The sequence below is a fragment of the Echinops telfairi genome, unplaced genomic scaffold (assembly GCF_000313985.2).
Source record: "Echinops telfairi isolate 266 unplaced genomic scaffold, ASM31398v2 ScPeMD7_7468;HRSCAF=8506_0, whole genome shotgun sequence".
Classification (NCBI taxonomy): Eukaryota; Metazoa; Chordata; class Mammalia; order Afrosoricida; family Tenrecidae; genus Echinops; species Echinops telfairi.
Window position 1 is genome coordinate 80,337,762 of NW_022111369.1, and position 9,342 is coordinate 80,347,103.

At 45.9% G+C, this 9,342-nt stretch overlaps 1 pseudogene; it reads left to right on the forward strand.

The window, feature by feature from the left end:
• The first annotated feature begins 1,241 nt into the window (after positions 1-1,241).
• On the forward strand, positions 1,242-9,238 carry LOC105978927 (annotated as a pseudogene).
• Positions 9,239-9,342: the final 104 nt, after the last annotated feature.

Below are 9,342 nucleotides of genomic sequence, written 5' to 3' on the forward strand. Positions count from 1 at the left end.
AACTGTGATAGTTAGGTTTATTGTGCCAACTAGGCCAATATAAACATTTGGGCGGAGTTTAATCAGGTTGCAGCTCGATTGGAGGGCAACAAGATAAATGACTTTCCAGGGCTGACCCCTTCTCTCTTCCTCCCTGGTGACCACACCAGCATGCTGCTGCTTGAGCTAGCTCTTTGCCTCAACCATGTGCTGCGATACCTGTGGACCAAGCCAACCAGTGGATTGAGATGACACAGCTTGAGGCTCCTTCAAGAACTGCTTCACCACATTACTGGCACATACATGCCTTGAGCTCCCCACTCCACCCCCCAACCCTACTTCAAACCATCTTTGACCATCCTCTCTACTGTACCACCTTCTTTCTTGTTGCTTGCTTAGAAATCAAAGTCCAAAGCCACTTCCATCAATCCATCCCAATTCATGAGACATCTATGTGTTACATAGAACAGCCTGTGGTAGTTACATAATCTGGTGCCTACTTGAGACTATTAAGAGTGAAGGGGTGGAGTTTAGCCTGTCAAGCAGGTCGCTGCTTGATGACCTCATTTGGAGGTGCTACAGAGATAAAAAAAAACTCACTGGAAGCAAGACATACACACTCTCTGCTTGGAATTCCTGATGACAAGACATATGGAGCTATGCTAGAGCTAAGGGAGCTGGAGGAGGCATGTGAAGACCCATGCCAACACTGAGATGCTTCTACTGCCACTGGATCCACAAGACTTTCCACCCACTGGCATGTAACCTTCCTGCATTCAGCATCATTGCATATGTTTCGTGGATCTGAAGAGGAATTTATAGATTGGTATCAGACATAAGGGCTAATATTGGACTTATGGACTTGATGTGGACTGGACTGGGATGTTTTCTCAATATTCAATTACTCTTGTATATAAAGTTCTTTCTGATGACATATGTGTGTCTATGGATTTGTTTCTCTAGTCTACCCTGACTAACACACAGCCCATAGGACTTTCTTGGCGATAATCTTTACAGAGGAGATTTCCAGACCTGTCTTCCACATCACTGCTGAGCCACCAGCCATTGGGCTAGTAATCAAGCACAAACCTTTTGCACTACCCAGGAATCCTGTGCTTCTGACATGGGCTTGAAAACATCATGGCACATTGCTCAGCATGATACCTGCCAACTGTCCCCTCCCATAAAAAATGAAATAAATTTTTTAAAACTATAGAATCCCTTTTTTCTTTAACCGGCTGGAATCATGGAGGCGGAGAAGAAGAAGGCCCTTGCTGTTCGTTCCAGAGACCCTTAAGAAAAAGTGAAGGAATTTCGCAGAACTAAAGATCAAATGCCTAACAAAGAAGTTTGCCCAAAAGATGCTTCAAAAGGCAAGGAGGAAGCTTATCTATGAGAAAGCTTAGCACTATCACAAGGAATACAGGCAGATGTACAGAACTGAAATCCGAATGGCTCGGATGGCAAGGAAAGCTGGCAACTTCTATGTGCCCAGAGAGCCCAAGCTGGCGTTTGTTCTCAGGATCAGAGGTATCAATGGTGTGAGCCCAAAGGTTTGAAAAGTGCTGCAACTTCTTCGTCTTCGCCAGATTTCCAATGGCACCTGTGTTAAGCTGAACAAGGCTTCAAATAGCACACTAAGGATTGTGGAACAATGCATTGCATGGGGGTACCTAAACCTGAAGTCGGTGAATGAAGTCAGTCATCTACAAGCGTGGTGATGGTAAAATCAAGAAGAAACATGTTGCCCTGACAGATAACCCTCTGGTCGCACAGTCTCTTGGTCAATATGGCACCATCTGCACGGAGGATCGGATTCATGAGCTCTATACTGTCGGGAAATGCTTCAAAGAAGCACATAACTTCCTGTGGCCATTCAAATGATCTTCTCCACGAGGTGGGGTGAAGAAAAAGACCACCCATTTTGTAGAAGGTGGAGATGCAGGCAACAGGGAAGACCAGAGCAACAGGCTTATTAGAAGGATGAACGAAGGTAAGGTGTCTGCCATGATTATTTTTGTAATTTGGTCTCTAATAAAAGTGACTGCTTTCAAATGGAGGGAAAAACCTATAGAATCTAAATGCTTCTTCAGCAGAATAGAGGAGCACTGTGTGGCTTAAACTTAGGAAAAGTGTGCATCAGGGTCCTGTCTTTTCACCACACTTCTTATTAAATCTGTACATTAAGCCAATAATCAGAGACTCTCAACTGTATGGAGAGTAACGTGGCATCAGGAGTGGAGGAAGGCTTATGAACAACCTGCGATACACAGATGACACAACATTGCTTGCTGAAAGGGAGGAGGGCTTGAAGCACTTGCTGATGAACATCAAAGACTGCAGCCTTCAGTATGGATGGCAACTCAATGCAAAGGAAACCAGAATCCTCACAACCAGGCCAAGGGACAACACCATCGTAAATGAAGAAAAGATGGAAGTTGTCAAAGATTCCATCTTGCTTGGATCCACAATCAGGGTTTGTGGAGGCAGTCAAGAGACCAAATGACTTATTGTAATTGGCAGACCAGCTGCACAAGACCTCTATCAAGTGTTGAAGAGCCATGATATCACTTGGAAGACTAAGGTGTACCTGGCCGGGGCCATGGGGTTTTACATTGCCTCTTATGCAGGTGGAAGTTGGACAGTGAATGAAGAAGATCGAAGAAGAATCAATGTACTTAAATTATAGTGTTTGTGGAAGTTAGATTTTTATGTCAACTTAAATTTGTATCAAAGGGTAAGAGTGGAATCCAACCTGTCAATCAGGTCACAGCCAGATGATGCCTCCTGGGAGGTGTGGCAGTTTTATAAGAGACATACTGGGGACCCCTCTCAGCTCTCTCGGCCCCTCTACCCTCATGCTTTCTGAGACTCGCCTGCTTCCACGGGTGGTCCCATGTGGGTCACCTGACCCCGAGAGCTGTCAGCACCTTGCCATGTTTCTGCCAACCTTGGATCCCCTAAACTCTGAACCCAGCAACCTGTGAGCCTTCTGTTTCCTCAGCCTGTAGCTGGGTGTGTCTGAAGGGGCTCTGGCTACATCAGACCCATGGACTTAAGTTGGACTGAACTTGGAAGCCTTCTTGATATAAGATTACTTCTTGGTATCAAGCTTTTCTTATACGTATAAGAGTGCCACGGGTTTTGTTTCTCTGGACAACCCAGCCTAACGTTGAAAGTACCAGAGATTGCCAAAAGAGCAACAACACAAAAAGCATTTTGGAAGAAGTACAGCCAGAATGCCCCTTAGATGCAAGGATGGTGAGACTTTGTCTCACATTCTTTGGACATGTGATCAGGAGAGGCCAGTGCCTGGAAAAGGTCTTCATGCTTGGTCAAGTCAAAGGTCAGTGAAAAACAGAAAGACCACCCAGGAGAGGGGTTGACACAGTGGGTGCAACCATGGTTTCCAACATAACAACAATTGTGGGGTGGTGCAGGCCCAGACTGCGCTGTGTTCTGTGGTTTGTCGTCCGTGGTGTCACTACGAAACAGGACCAGCTCAGCAGCCCCTGACAACAACAACAGGGGCTTCTTCTGGCTTCAAGCAGTCTACCCTTCAGGGAGCTCACTGGACTCACATTCTTTCTTGTTCCCTTCCCATCCCCCCACCCGTGTGTCCTGACATCTCCAATCAAGTAAACTACTTGCCCTGGAATCCTACTTCAGGGTCCACTCCTGGGGAGACCCAAACAAGGACATGTAGGTAATGAAATCAATTTAGGGGATCTTTGTCTTAGTTCTCAAGTGCACTATAGCAGAAATGCTACCAGTGAGTTGCTTTAGCAAACAGAAATTTATTTTCTCCCAGTTTCGGAGGCTAGAAGTCTGAATTCTGGATAGCAGTTCTAGAGGAAGACCCTGGTCTCCTTTCAACATCTGTGAGCCCAGCATTCAATGGAGATCTCCATGTGTATTGACATCAATCTTCCTGCATTTAGGAGGTTCTCCGTGCAGGGATCCCAGATCCAAAGAACATATTCTGCTCCCAGGTCTTCTTTCTTGAGAGTGGTCAGCTCTCTTCCCTCTGCTGCTTACTCTTCCCTTCTCCTCTTACAAGATAAAAGGTATGAGTCAAGATAGGGCTTAAAGGGCTGAAAATCTCTTTAGTCTCCTGACTAAAGATACAACCCATCCTAATCCTGCCTTATTAGCAGATGAAGGTTAGAAGTTCCATTCACAACACGGAGGATAGTTACATCAATTCACAAAATGGGGAGCATCCACAGACATGGCCTAGTCAAGTGGACACATATTTTGGGAACACAAAGTCATGACAGTCTTGATCGGTCCATTAATAAAATTCACATAGAATAAATTAGGAAACAACGATGCATTCTAGGTCATTTATTTTTTTAATCTAGCATTATGTCCTGGGTCATGCAAAATGTACCTCTTAACAAAACATTAGGGAAAACTCTGCTCTAAAGACTTTCCATTTTATTTTTTTATCCATTGTTAACATGTAACCTTTGAGGGGAAAATGCCTTCTAAAACAAGAGACATAAAGCAACATCTGATTTCCTGAATAGCTCTTTGAAGAGCCCATTTGGGGGCAGGAGAAAAAGAGAGTCTTTGAAGTTTAGTTCACAGAGTACTTTACCAAAAAGGTTTAGAAATTGTCAATCCTTTTATTTTAAAAACATTACAGGATCAGATGTTGCCAGGGGTGCTCATGAGAGGAGGAGGCTGAGTGAGTGGAGCACAGAACATTTTAAAGACTGTGAACGCATTCTGGATAACAGACATGTATTTCAAAACCCAAAGAACTACACAGCACCCGGAAGGACCCTAATGTAACCAGTGAACTTTAGTCAGTAATAAAACATCAATGTTGCTTCATCAACTGTAACAAATGTGACCCAGTAACGCAAAACTTCCAGTAGATTGTGACTCAACGAGAGACCCTAGAGTAGAAGTGCACAAAGCCAGGAGGCTGTGCACAAATCCCCGCAGGAGGCTGTGCACAAACCCCCCAGGAGGCTGTGCACAAATCCAGGAGGCTGTGCACAAATGCCCCGCAGGAAGCTGTGCATCCTTTTTTGTTTGTAATGACAAAAGACTTTTGCCAGTCATCAAAGTGCACACTGTGTTTCAAAAGCAGGAAACTTCCCCGAACATTGTGTGAATGAGCAAAGAATGAAAGTTTCTCCCACTCAAGTAGATGAAGACGAAAAAGTTTTCTAGTACCCTGTACTTGTAAAGTACAGTGTGTTACAAGCCACAGGGGCGGTGGGTCAAAACCATCAAGCCACATCAGGGGAGAAAATGAGGCCTACTCCTCTAAAGAGGAACGGTCTCAGAAACCGGCAGGGGTACGCTCTCCTGGGTCACTATGAGTCAGAATGGACTTATTGGCAGAGAATTTGAGTTCTCTTAAGTGTGTTACGATGGCATCAAAGTTCCCAATACGTGGTATATTCAAGGAAACATAAAAACTCCCATTCACTTACTCTTTTTTTGGGTTGTAAATATTTGTTTTTTAAGTTTATTGGGGGCTCTTACATCTCTTATCACAATCCACACATTCATCCAGTGTGTTAAGCATATTTGCACATATGTCGCCATCATCATTTTCAAAGCATTCTCTTCCCACTTGAGCCCCTGATATCAGCTCCCCATTACTTCCCCCTCTGTCCCCCGCCCTCCCTCCCTCAAGAACCCTTGATAAGTTATAGATTATTTTTTCTATATCTGACATCGTCCTCCGTCGCCCCTCACCCACTTTTCTGTTATTCATCTCCCTGGGAGGGGGTTATAGTTGATACTTGTGATTGATTCCACCTTTCACCACCCACCTTCCTCTAATCCTCCTGGTATCTCTACTCTCCTTGTTGGCCCTGAGGGGCTTATCTATCCTAGATTCCCTGTCTGTGGCCTCTTATCTGCAGCAGTGTGCATGCTCTGCTCTAATCCAATTTGTAAGATAGAATTGAGGTCATGATAATGGGGTGAAGGAAGCAGCAAAGCACTAGAGGAAAGTTGTGTGTTTCATCAGTGCTATACTGCACCCTGACTGGTTCATCTCTTCCCTGTGACCCCTCTGTAGGGGGATGTCCAATTGACTACAGATGGACATTGGTTCTTCACTCCATGCCCCTTTCCCCCACACACCCCCTTTAACCGTGTGAGGAAAGTGAGCATCACAGAATGCCGGATTGTTAGAACAAAGTGTTCTTGTGTTAAGGGAGTACTTCAGTTGAGGCCCAAGGTCCATCTATAACCTTAATTCTTACATATAGATATAAGTACATTGTTCTATTCCCCACTCATTTTATATATATACATATTTATTTATTTACACCTATACATGCCTGTATTTAGGTGTGGGGGGAAGTCAGATCCTTGCTGCCAGACTGCTGTCTCATCCCACCAAGGGGGTGGGCCTGCTCCCTGCTGCTGGGGACAATGGCCTACTTCTCTCTGAAGCTTGGGACCATTAGCTTGGTTCCTCTAGGTGGGGTTTGCACCCTACTGATAAGGGTCCTATGGAGACCCAGAGACCAACCCCTAGACCACCCACTCATTGCTGTGTAACCTATAGTGCAACCCCTCCCTGTGACGTATGTCTTTACCTGTAATTAGTGGGCTGGATTGCCCCCAAAAAGGTATATAGGTGTGAGTCAGCGGAACTTCTCTCTCTGACTCTGAGCTCCTTGCTGCTCACTCCCTGGTCACTCCCCTCTCCCTTGTTCCCTTTCCCTCCTTCCCTTCCCCCTCTCTCCACGTGGACCACCAAGCTGGGCTGAGGTGAGCAATGTTGCTATGTATCATGCCTGACTGTATTATTGTATTATCTCTCATGCTCTCGATGACTTTAATATAATGCTTATATATCTCAACCGTACAATTGTGCATTACTGAACCCAGAGGTAGTATTACTGAACTCGTAGGAGTAATCAGTGGGTGGGGGCTGGTTCCCTCACCCTCCCTCAGCGTCATTATTTAATTTTATTTAATACTACATTTAGGTCTCTATAAATGTCCTTTGCCTCCTGGTTCTTTCCTCTATTTCCTTTTACTTCCCTCTTGTCCCACCATCATGTTCAGCCTTCATTTGGGTTTAGTAATTTAGTAATCGCTGCTACATTGCCCTTGATTGAGCCCCACTAGGCATCTTATGACCTTCATTCCATTGATTTCATTCACTTGTTGTTCCCTTGTCCCTGGGTTGGTTCACTCCCACCCCTTGCCCCACCCCCCATTCCTTTCTCCCACCTCCCCTTCTCCCATACCCCCCTGGGACCATTGTTTCCCATTCTTTTCATCTCTGAATTGTTTATCTCACCTATCTTATCTAGATAGACATGCAGATACATTAATAGATGCAAAAAACAGGAAAATAGGCTGTAAATCTTTATGTAAGCACACCATTAAGTCTTTCTTTCCGGGTCCACACCACCCATAAAACCAAGTGCTTTCACCAGCCTCTGTGATCACGAGGTGTGAATAGGATTAAGTATCAGGCATCAAACACCCAGAACGAAAAAACATATTATTGTGAATGAGGGGGAGTGCAGAGTGGAGACCCAAAGCCCATCTGTAGGCAACTGGACATCCCCTAACAGAAGAGTCGCAGGGAGGACCAATGAAACATACAACTTTCCTCTAGTTCCTTAACGTTTCCTCCCCCCCCATCCACTATCATGACCCTAATTCTACCTTACAAATCTGGCTAGACCAGAATATGTACACAGATACAGATAAGAGCTGGAAACACAGGGAATCCAGGACAGATAAACCCCTCAGGACCAGTAGTGAGAGTAGTGACAATAATCTATCTATAACCCCCTCCCAGGGGGATGGACAACAGAAAAGTGGATGAAGGGAGACATCGGTCAGTGTAAGACATGAATAAATAATCATTTATAAATTATCAAGAGTTCATGAGGGAGGGAGGGGGGGAAATGAGAAACTGATAACAAGGACTCAAGTAGAAAAGTGTTTTGAAAATGATGGCAACAAATGTACAAATGTGCTTGACACAATAGATGGATGTATGGATTGTGATAAGAGCTGTATGAACCCCTGTAAAATGATTTTTTTTAAAAACCAAGGGCTTTAACCACTGCAACACCAAGGGTCCTTACATTCCGGCTAAAAGTTACTTAATAGAAACTGTGTGCCAAAGGGGAAGAGGCATATCTGTATACTTTTTGTACAATTTCCTGTAATCCTAAAGCTGTTCAGAAAATTAAAATTTTAAATGTGCCAAACAACTTCACGATAATACTAGTGACGACGAGGGTTGCTTTGGGTGGTCACTCGTTGGCCTGATCACCGCAAGATCAACGGTTCGAAACCACCAGCCACTCTGGAAGAAAGAAGAGACTTTCTACTCCTGTGAAGAATTAGTCTCTGAACACCACCAAGGCCGTTCCACTCTGTTCAGGAGGATTGCTAGGAACCGGGATCAAAACCCCCTGGCGCTTCTGCAGAGAGAAAGACGGGACGATGTGCTCTCCTCCAAGAACCCTTACGGAGAATCTCAGGGAGTCACAACGACCCCATGGCAGTGGATTTGGCTTTCCGGGTTCGGTGTCCGGAGAGGAGCTGGCCTGCTTTGTTCTCTCAGGCCATGCTTCTGTTCAGAGAAATTGGAGGGGGCTGGCCCACACTTGTTATTCTTCCCATCAAGTCCATTCCAACCCAAGCGACCAACCGTGTGCAAGAGAGCCAAACGCCGCCTGGTCTTGAGATATCGTCACCATTGCTCTTGTTTGTTCTCACTGCTGCAGCCACTGCGTCCATCCAGCTAATCCAAGCTCTTTCTCGTTGTCGATACCTCTCTACGTGCTTCCCCAGGGTCCGATCTCTCCAGACGGCACGTACCAAGTTTGTAAGACAAATCTCGCCACCCTGGTCTCTCAGGAGCAGTCCGGCCGCACTTCGTAGGACAGCTCAGTAGGACAATTAAGTCAATGCCACTGCTCTCTGATGAAACGCAGCAACTCACACTTAAAACTGGTGGAAAAAGTTCACGGTTGTGTTTATGAATTCCCTGGGTGGGGGCTTGGGGAAAACAGGGAGGCCGTTTGGAAGTTGTTCTTTTACTCTGGCACCCAAGACCACGCGGGGCATATGGCCCACGGGGCACACAGACCTGTTTCTCACCGCACAGAGCTACCTACTCAGCACTCAGATCGCCCAGTCCACGGAGAAACCAGCTCTGGGTCTCGCACCGCCCGTGGTCCTGGTGAAGAAGTCTGCATGTCTGCCCTGGCGAGGGCCAGGCACCACGGGCAAGAGCGATCCCTGAGGGCTGGAAGGGGCCGGTCAGCGCGGGCCAGGTGTCGAGCAGGACCGGCTGGGGGCGATCGGCGCACAAAGTCCGAGCCGTCCTTCCATCCGTCCACGGGTCAC